Genomic DNA, 13,719 nt, shown 5'->3' on the forward strand with positions numbered 1-13,719 from the left:
GTTCATTCATGGATCAAATAGAGGAACATTTGGCAGAAAGGTCCGCAAATATGACCAACTTTACAACACAGCGTCTAAAAACTGCAAAGACACAAATAACCCGCAATTCATGGAAAGAAATTGCACGTACTGTAACATTGGTTTGGAAGTTGATGATTGTATAAAGAAGTGGAGCTCGTTGAGGGACAAATTGATCCAGAAAAAGCCATTGTTCCTGCAGTAAATTGCATTAAAACACCCACCAACACAACAGAGAACTTTAAAGGGTCACATCAACGTCATTGCATAGCCACAGAGTTACAGAGTTGTAGAAGCATAAATCAAGCTTTAGGATTTTAAAGTACCACTCCACAGCAAGACTGAGGAAAAAAGAGTGACTCAACTAATGTAATCCTTTTCAATGCACGTAATACACAGCGCTTATTTAAGGTCGGCATTTTTTTTTTTTTTTCTCAGATGAAGTTGACCTGGTCATTAAATGAGGCAGACTGCTATCCAAGGTCAGGCATTTAATCAAGGATATATGTAAGCCTAATTGGTGCTAGGGATTCCCCATAGCTCATTCGGCGCCTCCTGACTGCAACTGTGAAGTATTACCAATGAAGAAGAGAAAGATGGACCTCTGTTACTTGATAATCTCTCATGATGGGAAGAAATCATTCACTGTATCTCATCAATCCCTACATTGCAAAAATGTTGCCTGAAAACTCAAGAAATGAACACCTTCAAACCGATGGTCTACCCAAGTCCACTTAAAACAGTTCTTGATACCTTTGACGATGTCTTGGACGTGACCTTCATCATTGCCTTTGCTTATTTTGGCCATATTCTGTGCCAGAATTTTCAACTTTGTCCAGAAATAGTTGGTGAAAACAGCTCAGAATTTCAAATCCCAGAAAGCTTTTTATTAGAAACTTACCAATTAAACTGCTTGTTTTATATTTGTAAGCTGGTAACACTAGTCTGGTTTTCATTTGCATGGAACTGGATTTGAACAGAATAAATTGCAGAAAACTGGTTATTTATACAGGTACTCAGGTAAGCAATCAATCCAGAGAAAAACATCAGCAAAGTCAGCCAGCTATTCCCAGTGAACACCCAAACTTTTCTCAATGGATTTACACTGATCTCAAAAATGGTCCAGATGAAGGCAAAAAAATCAAAAATCTATGACGCCAGAGAAAATTCACATGTCTGTCTACAGCTAGTTTCCCCATTGAGGAACCTGTTGGGGGTGAATTTTAATATAACTGATCTGTTTAAACTATTTTTAGCCATAAATTTAAGGAGAATTAGGGTTGTGATCACTTTGAGTGAAAGCTAGGGGAGGTGATGGTCTAGTGGTTAAGGCATTGGGCTTGAGACCAGAAGATCCTCGGTTCAAATCTCAGTCTGACTGGAAAATCACTAAGGGCCCATGGGCAAGGTCTTTAATCCCCTATTACTCTCAGTGTATAGTGAGCGCCTTGTACGGCAGCACCCTCACGTTGGGAAAAATGTGAGGCATTATTTGTAAAGCACTTTGAGCATCTGATGCAGATGGAAAAGCACTATATAAATGCAGTCTATTTACCATTTAGCTAGGAAAGCAGGTTGATGGACCAAGTAGCACAAGCTGCTAGTTGCTGTGGATTCAACTGTGTTTGTCCTTTCTGAACATTTAATTACAAACACAAGATAATACAGTTTACCCAGAAGCCAATGTCTTCTGATAACACCTACTTGCCTGAAAACAAAAGACCTACAAAACACTTAAACGTTCACCCGACTCTCCATCCTAAAGCCCAAAACCATCAATTAATTTTTACACATGGCCATCAGGTACTGTGAAGTCTGTCCGCCCGTCCATGCCAGAGGTGGGACGAAGTCACTGTCAGGTCACTCTCAGGTCATGAATCAACAAGTCTCAAGTCATAATGACCACCAATTGTTTGCAAGCTGACTTGAGACTTGACAATTGATGACTTGAGAATGACTTGACAGTGACTTCGTCCCACCTCTGGTCTGTGCTCAGTATAAGTCCAGTCACATAACTGCCAGGGTCTTCAAATTCACAGGGAGCATTCTTGGGAAACAGACCTTGGACAAATTCAAAGATGGTTAACGTTACATTATGTTTCTGATTGTTATACTCATACAGCCAACAGCATAAGTCTATTCCTATTACTGCCAGGGTCTTCAGATTCACAGGGAGCATTCTTGGAACACATACCTTAGACAAGTTCATGGCTACATTGACCCATTTAAAGCGGTCAAAAGGTCACATTCTGTTTCCTATTTTTATGCTAATATGGCAGAGGAGATTTTAGCATTGCATTATATTTCCAATTTCCGCTTTCATTTTGTCCATGCATCATTCCTTGCAGTGTTTTTCACTGTTGCAATGATGTTGGAAGTTAGTTCTGGCATCACTGGAGGTTGGGTGAATGTCTTTTTGCCTGCCAATTTTGCAAGAACATCACCAAGAACAGTACTAAACTGTTGCCCTGTAATGCTACTCCAAGGGTAAATAAAGCTTGGCTGAACTCCAACCAGCTGGTGTCAACACTCTGCTTGGCTTTCCTACAAAACGTCTTTATGATTCTGTTGCCACAGCCAGCGCCAATCTATTGAGACATGATGTGCAGATTTCAGATCATGGCATTCGCTCCACTGGTAGAGTTAAAGGAAAACTGTGGAAATTTTCAATATGTCTTCCATGTTTACATGATTTTGGGTGACTCTTTTCTCCAGATAAAAAACTTTTTTTAATCCATGCTGTATTGATTTAGAACGCAAACACAATGCAACTGTATGGGGCAAGCTAAAAATACACATTAAATGGCTTCTTACCACCACTGAATGGGAAAAATTCTCATAAGTGTCCGGTAGCATGGAGAGACTCCTTATGACGGTAAAAGTACATGTTTATCTGGCAAAATGTAAAGAAATGATTTTAAATGACAGATTATAGTTAGCTGCTTACCCAAACTTCCTGAAATTTGGTCACACCAGCTGCCATCAAGTGCTTATAGTTAGATTGTCAGTGGGTTGCTCATTCTTCTGCTTACAACAGGAAAAACCCCAACTGACCACTGACATATACATATATATGTGTGTGTGTGTGTGTGTGTGTGTATATATATGTATACACACACATTCTGGAAAGTGTTCACATTGCTTCACTTTTTCCACGTTTTATGTCACAATCTTATTCCATAATTGGATGAAATTCATTTTTCCTTCTAAATTCTACACACAATACCCCATAATGACAGTGGGAAAAAAAGTCTTATTTTTTTTTAGGTTTTTGCAAATTTACTACAACAACAAAAAACAGAAATCACATGTACATAAGTATTCCTAGCCTTTACCATGAAGCTCACAATTGAGCTCAGGTGTATCCTGTTTCCACTGATCATCCTTGAGATATTTCTACAACTTAATGGAGTCCACCTGTGGTAAATTCAGTTGACTCTACAAGATTTGTTAAGACATACACCTGTATATATATATATAAGGTCCCACAGTTGACAATGTATGTCAGAGCACAAACCAAGCATGAAGTAAAAGGAACTGGCTGTAGACCTCCGAGACAGGATTGTCTCAAGGCACAAATCTTGGGAAGGGTACAGAAACATTTCTGCTGCTTTGAAGGTCCCAATGAGCAGGTGTAACCCAGATGGAGAAATAATTATAAATAATACTTTATACATATAATATAAATTTATTTTATAAATAAATAAATTTATTTCCCACCTATCCTAATTATTAATTTATATAACTGCTAATAATAATAATAATATCTTTAATAAATAAATATTTTAGCTTTTTACCTGTGTCAGTCTGGTCATATGACCATCATGCTGTCACGTGAGCGCGCTCCACCAATCGCATCACTTGTGAGGCTTTTTACACACTCTGGCGCGGGTTGGCATTCAGACGTGTGTTTGGAAGCTCATCGGACAGCAGCCACAGTTCTCCTCTACCGCGGAAATTGGAGCCGCTTTGGTGTCATGTGGGAGATAGTGAGAGGAATTGGTGAGTCTGTCTGTTTGGTTGTTTGTTAGCATTAGCAACATTAGCATTTTGACCCAGACTTTCCAGTGGACTGGCTACATAACATCTACCCTTTTATAATGTTAATGTTATCATGCATTTGAGTGGTTCATGCCACAGCAATTGAATGTGTTTGAATATTGAATGTGCCTATTCAGAACTTTATTTTGGGTTGCAAAACTATTGTAACTAAGCTGTTCTTGTAAATTTCACCAATGGTAGTGTATTGCATTTCATTCACTGTTGAGAAGAGTTATTTATACCTTATGACTTTCTATTTATTTTCCATATTGTTGTTATGGGGTAATATTGTGAACTTTGATTGTGCACATAATGAAATATTACTAGCTAGTGGATTTTGACATATGTTGCTTATACATGGTCCTGTTTACACCATACAGGCCAGGTTTACCAGGGTTGGTAACTGATGGTGAGCTGAGCATTCCAGCCTGGAGCTTGATCCTGTCTATGCCCATGGTCAGGGTAGGAGACTGTGGCTTGTTAATTGTCACCCCACCACTCTCAATCACACACTGCACCATAGATCCCATGGACATTTAAACTGGATTTCCTGTGGACATTTCAAGAACTCTCTTGTGTGCAATAATCCATTCGTGTGTGAGAGGAACCGTACTTGGTGCCCACATTGTGGGACCAGCATTTTCTTTTCTTTTGGGTTTTTGGTTTCAAGGGCACTTTAAAGTAAAAATTCTGCAGACTGTAAATACTGTAAATATTCATTTCTTTGTTCAAACACACTCAATACACGGTACCAACACCAAACTAAAATACCTTGTTTAATATATATGCTAAAATAACTTGTATATTATATTCATTACACACAGGCTGATATATTTCAAATGTTTATTTCTTTTAATTTTGATGATTATAACTGACAACTAACGAAAATCCCAAAAGAAAAGAAAATACTGGTCCCATAATGTGGGCACCGAGTCCGGTTCCTCTCACACACGAACCTGAGCAGCAATGTGGCGTGGCATGGAATCGATCAGTCTGTGGCACTGCTCAGGTGGTATGAGAGCCCAGGTTCCTCTGATAGTGACCTTCAGCTCTTCTGCATTGTTGGGTCTGGCGTGTCGCATCTTCCTCTTCACAATACTCCATAGATTTTCTATGGGATTAAAGTCAGGTGAGTTTGCTGGCCAATTAAGAACAGGGATACCATGGTCCTTAAACCAGGTACTGGTAGCTTTGGCACTGTGTGCAGGTGCCAAGTCCTGCTGGAAAATGAAATCTGCATTTCCATAAAGTTGGTCAGCAGCAGGAAGCATGAAGTGCTCTACAACTTCCTGGTAGATGGCTGCGTTGACCTTGGACCTCAGAAAACACAGTGGACCAACACCAGCAGATGACATGGCACCCCAAACCATCACTGACTGTGGAAACTTTACACTGGACCTCAAGCAACGTGGATTCTGTGCCTCTCCTCTCTCCCTCCAGACTCTGGGACCTTGATTTCCAAAGGAAATGCAAAGTTTACTTTCATCAGAGAACATAACTTTGGACCACTCAGCAGCAGTCCAGTCCTTTTTGTCTTTAGCCCAGACAAGACGTCAAGTCAGCAGTCTTCCCCATGATTGTGTAGCCTACAGAACTAGACTGAGAGACCAGTTAAAGGCCTTTGCAGGTGTTTTGAGTTAATTGGCTGTGTGACACCAGGTGTCTTCAATATTGAACCTTTTCACAATATTCTAATTTTTGGAGATACTGAATTTGGGGTTTTCATTAGTTGTCAGTTATAATCATCAAAATTAAAAGAAAAAAACACTTGAAATATATCAGTCTGTGTGGAATGAATGTATACATTATACAAGTTTCACTTTTTGAATAGAATTCCTTAAATAAATAAACTTTTTCATGATATTCTAATTATATGACCACCCTCCAATTTTGCAAGTTCTCCCACTTAGAAATCATGGAGGGGTCAGAAATTTTCATCTTAGGTGCGTGTCCACTATGAGAGACATAATTAAAAAAAAAAAAAATCCGGAAATCTCAATGTATAATTTTTTAATAATTTATTTGTATGTTACTGCTGCAAATACATATTTGAACACCTGTGAAAATCAATGTCAATATTTGGTACAGTAGCCTTTGTTAGCAATTACAGAGGTCAAACGTTTCCTGTAGTTCTTGACCAAGTTTGCACACACTGCAGCAGGGATTTTGGTCCACTCCTCCATACAGATCTTCTCCAAATCTTTCAGGTTTGGAGTTTCAGCTCCCTCCTAAGATTTTCTATTGAGTTCAGGTCTGGAGACTGGCCAGGCCACTCCAGGACCTTGAAATGCTTCTTTTGGAGGCCCTCCTTAGTTGCCCTGGCTGTGTGTTTGGGGTCATTGTCATGCTGGAAGACCCAGCCATGACCCATCTTCAATGCTCTTACTGAGGGAAGGAGGATGTTTGCCAAAATCTCACAATAGATGACCCCATCCATCCTCCCTTCAATATGGCGCAGTCCTCCTGTCCCCTTTGCAGAAGAGCACCCCCAGAGTATGATGTTTCCACCCCCATGCTTCACGGATAGGATGGTTTTCTTGGGACTGTTCTCATCCTCTCATCCTCTGGTCTCATCTGACCACATGACCTTCTCCCATGCCTCCTCTGGATCATCCAGATGGTCACTGATGAACTTCAAACGGGCCTGGACATGTGCTGGCTTGAGCAGGGGGACCTTGCTGCCCTGCAGGATTTTAAACCATGACAGCATCATGTGTTACTAATGTAATCTTTGTGACTGTGGTCCCAGCTCTCTTCAGGTCATTGACCAGGTCCTCTTGTGTAGTTCTCAGCTTTCTCAGAATCATCCTTACCCTACAAAGTGAGATCTTGCATGGAATCCCAGACTGAGGGAGACTGACAGTCATCTTGTGTTTCTTCCAATGTCTAATAAATAATCATAACAGTTGTTGTCTTCTACCAAGCTGCTTGCCTGTTGTCCTGTAGTCCATCCCAGCCATGTGCAGGCTTCCAGTTTTGTCCCTGGTGTCCTTAGACAGCTCTTTGGTCTTGGCTATGGTGGACAGGTTGGAGTATAATTGATTGAGTGTGTGAACAGGTGTCTTTTATACAGGTAACAAGTTCAAATAGGTGCAATTAATACAGGTAAAGAGTGCAGAATAAGAGGGCTTCTTAAAGAAAAATTAACAGGTCTATGTGAGCCAGAATTCTTGCTGGTTGGTAGGTGTTCAAATACTTATTTGCAGCAGTAACACACAAATAAATTATAAAAAAAAAAAAATCATACATTGTGATTTCCAGATTTATTTTTAGATTATGTCTCTCACAGTGGACATGCACCTAAGATGAAAATTTCAGACCCCTCCATGATTTCTAAGTGGGAGAACTTGCAAAACCGCAGGGTGTTCAAATACTTATTTTCCTCACTCTATATACACTCAACAAAAATATAAACGCAACACTTTTGGTTTTGCTCCCATTTTGTATGAGATGAACTCAAAGATCTAAAACTTTTTCCACATATACAATATCACCATTTCTCTCAAATATTGTTCACAAACCAGTCTAAATCTGTGATAGTGAGCACTTCTCCTTTGCTGAGATAATCCATCCCACCTCACAGGTGTGCCATATCAAGATGCTGATTAGACACCATGATTAGTGCACAGGTGTGCCTTAGACTGCCCACAATAAAAGGCCACTCTGAAAGATGCAGTTTTATCACACAGCACAATGCCACAGATGTCGCAAGATTTGAGGGAGCGTGCAATTGGCATGCTGACAGCAGGAATGTCAACCAGAGCTGTTGCTCATGTATTGAATGTTCATTTCTCTACCATAAGCCGTCTCCAAAGGCGTTTCAGAGAATTTGGCACTACATCCAACCAGCCTCACAACCGCAGACCACGTGTAACCACACCAGCCCAGGACCTCCACATCCAGCATGTTCACCTCCAAGATCGTCTGAGACCAGCCACTCAGACAGCTGCTGGAACAATCGGTTTGCATAACCAAAGAATTTCTGCACAAACTGTCAGAAACCGTCTCAGGGAAGCTCATCTGCATGCTCGAGGTCCTCATCGGGGTCTCAACCTGACTCCAGTTCGTCGTCGTAACCGACTTGAGTGGGCAAATGCTCACATTCGCTGGCGTTTGGCACGTTGGAGAGGTGTTCTCTTCACAGATGAATCCCGGTTCACACTGTTCAGGGCAGATGGCAGACAGTGTGTGTGGCGTCGTGTGGGTGAGCGGTTTTCTGATGTCAATGTTGTGGATCGAGTGGCCCATGGTGGCGGTGGGGTTATGGTATGGGCAGGCGTCTGTTATGGACGAAGAACACAGGTGCATTTTATTGATGGCATTTTGAATGCACAGAGATACCGTGACGAGATCCTGAGGCCCATTGTTGTGCCATACATCCAAGAACATTACCTCATGCTGCAGCAGGATAATGCACAGCCCCATGTTGCAAGGATCTGTACACAATTCTGGATCTGTGCCACCGCTCCGCGCCGGCTGCGTCCCGACGCGTGGACCCGTCCGCACGTCTTTCATTAAAAAAAATCTCCTTTAACAGTGGAATATCCTGATAAAATGCTGAAACTGACTTCTTCTGAAACTTCTCTGTTCTCTCACGACGTCCTGGATCAATAGAGCCTGAAATGTGGAGGTTTTCAGCTTGAAACAGGCTGATGACGCCGCCTGAGAGCGCAGCGCGACGTCTCGCACCGTGGGAAGTCCTTAAAGCGACAGTATCACCTCAAAATCTCTCATCAGCCGTTAAAATTTTCACTGAAAACCAGCTTAATTTTTCGAACCGTGTCCACTTCGATGTGTCTCACAGGTTTAGAAAAAATTTTGATCAAACAAAGCGCCAGTCTCTCAGCAACTTCTCAGACAAAGGAATTCCGACGAGGGGCTGGACGACTCCTCCCACAAGGAGTGCTCACAGGCGAATGACGTCACCGACAGGCGTGGAAAAACTCACGCATGCGCACGAGGGTTCATGCATGTCTGACGTAAAAACATATGAATGAAATCCATATAGTTTTTGAAAAAAATAAAAAGGACCTATACTTTATGGACAGCCCTTGTATGTATGTATGTATATATATATATATATATATATATATATATATATATATATATATATATATATATATATATATATACATACACACACCTCTGCTGATGTGACCCGGTTCTTTGTGCATAAAGCGATGTGTTTGTTTTCACAAGCAGAACGTAGTACGAATACAGTTGTTTATATCGTGGTGTGAAGTGCATGCAAGTTATGCATGATGCCTTTCATTGTATCTGCAGATGTCTTGGAAATGTAAAGCCATTTTTATTTAGGAAAGTGGAACAAGAGGCAAGGGAAATGCAAACTGGACACAAACACAGCATGCTCACTTTGGATAATTAGAGCAGGATTTAGATTAATCATTGCTGTCTCACTGAGGCACCTGCATGGTAATAAAACAAACAACAACAAAAACTTACTATTACCCTCATTTTCATAAAGGGACCCATCTACCTCCATTGCCACCTTTTTGTTCAAATCACTTTTATTCAGCCCTATGATAGACTGGCGTCCTGCCCAGGGTGTGCCCCGCCTCATGCCCTATGACTGGGATAGGCTCCAGCCCCCCCGCCCCCCGACCTGTAACTGGAGTAAGTGGGTGTCGAAAATGAGTAGATGGATTATCCATCTATCCATTCACCTTCTATACCCACGTATTCCAGTTAAGGGTTGAAGGAGTCTGGAGCCTATTTCACAAGTCATAGGGCGTGAGGCGGACAGGACACCAGTCAGTCACAGAAACAATTAGACAAACACTTTCATGCACACCTACAGTCAATTTAGAGTCCATACAGACCAACCCCGGTTCGGAATACATGTCAACAGTGGATTAACTGCAAAATTCACATAAGTGTAATTTTGTGTCACGGTGACTGTCACGTTGAGCCTCGTGCTCCACTTGCTGCACGCTCAGTGCACTTCTGGATTCAAAAAAAGCCACGGAATCTTTCAGAAATTAAAGCAGTTGAAGAAAAATGTCCATCTCCTCGCTGTGCAGTTGAGAGGCCACTGACCAGGGCGTTGTGCCCAGAGTCCACAGCTCTGGAAAATAAGTATCACAGACTTTTTGTTTTCGAGCATCTGCTCTTCAGGACCACTGAGCTGAATGAATTCAGATCAGAAGGCAGGAATAATGAATTTATCCTGAAAGGGTTATAAATAAAGTTAGTATTGTTCTCTCACCACAGAATGTAGACATTGTCATCTCATATTAAAAAATACGAGTAAATCAAATAAAAATAGCAATCTGAAGTGATAAACTCAGCTTTGCGCCATTTCTTTCTTTCTTCTTTTTAACTTTTTATGAGTTTGGCAAAGGCAATTTTATTCACTGATATTAATTCAACAAAACAAGCATTTTATTTTAAAATATTTTGTAAAACACTGGACATCTTGTTTCAATTCGTCATTCAGGACTGCAGGAAGAAGTCCCTTGTTTCATTGTTTATTACGTTCCTTCCTTTAAAAATGGAAAGCAAAGCAGTATGTCTTTTTCTTCCTATTTTTCTTCTATTTGGCTGATACAAAAATGATCTGATCAGTGGCTTAAAAAAAACTAAAACAAAAAAAAAAACAAAAAAAAAAAACAGAATCCAAATACAGTGTTTTGCAATGCGTGACACCCCAATACACACACACACACACACACAGGAACCAGACATAGATGAACAAGGAACTGATGGAATTCTACTATGACAGTAAACCCAATGAAAGAGGTTACATGCAACGCATGTGGGAACTATGGATAAACAGAAGACCAACCTCCACACTGACCAAGAAGGTAGCTCAGTGTTAAACATCAATAGAAGGAATCTACTATCAAAAGTGGAGAGCCAGAGGTGACAGCAGCACGGTACTGAGCAGTGTGAATGCAAGGAGCAGAGCGTAGTAGGAGAAAGTAGGCTAAGGAAGTGGATGATTCCCAAATATCTCCTATGACAGAGCTGAGAATTAAAATTGTGGCCAGACTAAAGCAGATGGCAACATGACCAAGAGTGCGACTCCCCTGGCTCACTGACAAAGTCCTATCAGAAGAGATGCTTGCAGACATTAGCACAGCTCTACTCACCATCCCCACTACCAGAAACCAATGAGCTCAGATATATGTTACTGCCACAGTAATCCTTGACACACTTTGGGTATAAGATTAAGAATACCCCCCAAAGGGAGGGCCCTCCATGGAGAAGACGACTGGAGACCCAAATCCGGAAAGCATGGAAGGATGTTAGCCAACTAACAGAGGTACAGAAGGGCATCATGAGACAAAGGTCCTGGATGGATAAGAAGTACAACAAGTTGTCCATAACTGAGGCCCTGGAAACAGCCAAACAAAGGTGCAGATCTCTGGCTACTCGGCTGAAGAAATAGACAACAAAAACTCCAAGAAACTAAATAGCCTGTTCTCCAATGACCCATCCAGGGTGTACTCCCAACTGAAAAAGGAAAACCATAATACAAGAACAGACCCACCCAGAACTGAAAATAAGCAATACTGGAAGAACATCTGGGAGAAAGAGGCATCACACAACAGCAATGCCAAGTGGCTGCTAGATCACAGGACACACCACAGCCACCGACAGATGCCACTGATGTCAAGACATGAAAACTCCTCACACTGCACGGAGGTTTCCACCCAAAGTCCAGCACCCTGAGGCTCTATGAGCAAGCAAGGAGGGAGTGTGAGGATTGAGTGTCAGAGCCACAATCCAGAATGAGACAAAGGAGCATCCATGAATACAGTGGCTTGCAAAAGTATTCAGCCCATTGGTATTTCACGCATTTTAATTTGTTTATAGCTTTTCAAATACAAAAAGTAAAACAGGCTTCTCAATATAAACATTTCAAAAATTATCTTCCTTAGACTCAAACTGAAAGTAAATCTCTACAACTTGATATAAATTAACTTAAAATATAAAAGCCAAAATGATGAGGTGCATAAGTAATCAGCTCCTTTGGATATAATACCTGTAAATAATCAGTTTGTCAGGTTTCTTCAGATAAGTCAGGGGATGGATACGTGAACATTTCCAAGTCACTGAATATGTGTTGGACTTTATTTACATCAGTTATGAAGAAATACAAATAGTATGGCACTCTATGATAAATCTGTGTGGAGTAGACAGTTCTCAAAAACTGAGTGACTGTGCAAGAAGGAGAAGAGTGATGGAAGCTCCCAAGACACCCAGACAACCCAGAAGATATTACAGGCTTCTATGGCTGTGACTGGAGAAACTGTGCATAGTGCATGGTTTGCATTGTGTATCCCCAATTATACAGCTTCATGATGAAGTGGTATAGAACATTAAATCAAGCTTTGCATCTCAGAAATACCTTCTGGCAAACTGTAGCTGAACTTTCAGGTCTTCTTTTTAATAAAACCCTCAGAGGTCTCTGTCCTAGAGAGTGTAGTCCAAGGAACAGCTAAGATATTGCGCTTAACCATCAAACTCCCAGGCCTCTGGTAGAATACCCAAGATTGAAGAACACACATACCGCCCTCGACATACCACTTTTTTTAATATAGTGCCACATTTTTGTACCTTGTGCACAACATACAGTTTATTTGAATATTTTGATTATTTCATGTATTTCATGCACATTTTAATGAATTTGAGCAAACACGATACAATTCACTCTCACATGTAAATTTCATTCTCATGTTTTGTCTCCTCTATGCACATGAAATAAAGAACAACAGATAATGCTGCGTTTACACATAACGATGACAAGTCACGAATGCCACGAAGTATACATTCATGGCGAGGCAGAGGCATCAGGTGTCCTCAGGAACTACTGCAACCTTAATGGCATGTGTTGCTGATGAATTATCAGGAGCCATTACGCACGGTCAAGAATAATGTTCCGTGCTGTTGTGCACTATTGCGCGTAACAGCGCATCGTTACATTCTGTCACGTTGTGAATGAGGCAAATTGTCTCACACACACACACACACACACACACACACACCCATATTCATCTATCAGCTGCTGAACAATTCAGATCGCTCCAGTTTGCTCCTCAAAATCCACAGCAGAAGAAATTTGTGATTACATGCTTAGTTGGGCTCTTTGCCATGGAGTGGCGCAGTGAGGAGGAGAGGGAGCATCCAGATGTGTGGCTCCACGCAGCTCTCGTCTCACGCGTTTTCCCAAACATCAGGCACAGCAGTAGTAACAGGTGGAACACCTGCAGGAGCACGCTGAGGAGCACTGGAACGAAACTTTTAGCTGACTTGGCGTCACTGTCCTTCTTCAGCATACTGCAGCAATGAAACTGAATGCGGTCCAGCAGGGTTTAATTGTGCGCATGTCAGAGAAGAACGCAGTCACACTCTATTAAGGATCACCACTAATCAAGATGGATCAATGCGCACAGTTGCGACCTCCACGACTTGAGGCGAAATGAGGGTGGTGCATGACATTCGTGGAAGATTTTTTTTGACAGCCAAAAACATGCTCCACGAAAATCACGAATATCACACTATTAAGAAACCTAATCAGATGCGTTAAGTCATGTTAAGAATGTCAGGAATGTGCCAAGAATGATGCAGATATGACATTTGTAATGTGTCCTGCCTATGTGTAAACGCACCATAAAGCCAAGACAGTCATTCCAG

At 41.3% G+C, this 13,719-nt stretch overlaps 1 protein-coding gene across 2 annotated transcripts in view; it reads right to left on the reverse strand.

The window, feature by feature from the left end:
• Nucleotides 1-13,719, reverse strand: part of gstcd (glutathione S-transferase, C-terminal domain containing) — a 269,292-nt gene that overhangs the window by 160,150 nt on the left and 95,423 nt on the right. The gene's annotated exons all lie outside the window — the stretch shown is intronic.

This window comes from Thalassophryne amazonica, chromosome 15 (assembly GCF_902500255.1).
Source record: "Thalassophryne amazonica chromosome 15, fThaAma1.1, whole genome shotgun sequence".
Lineage (NCBI taxonomy): Eukaryota > Metazoa > Chordata > Actinopteri > Batrachoidiformes > Batrachoididae > Thalassophryne > Thalassophryne amazonica.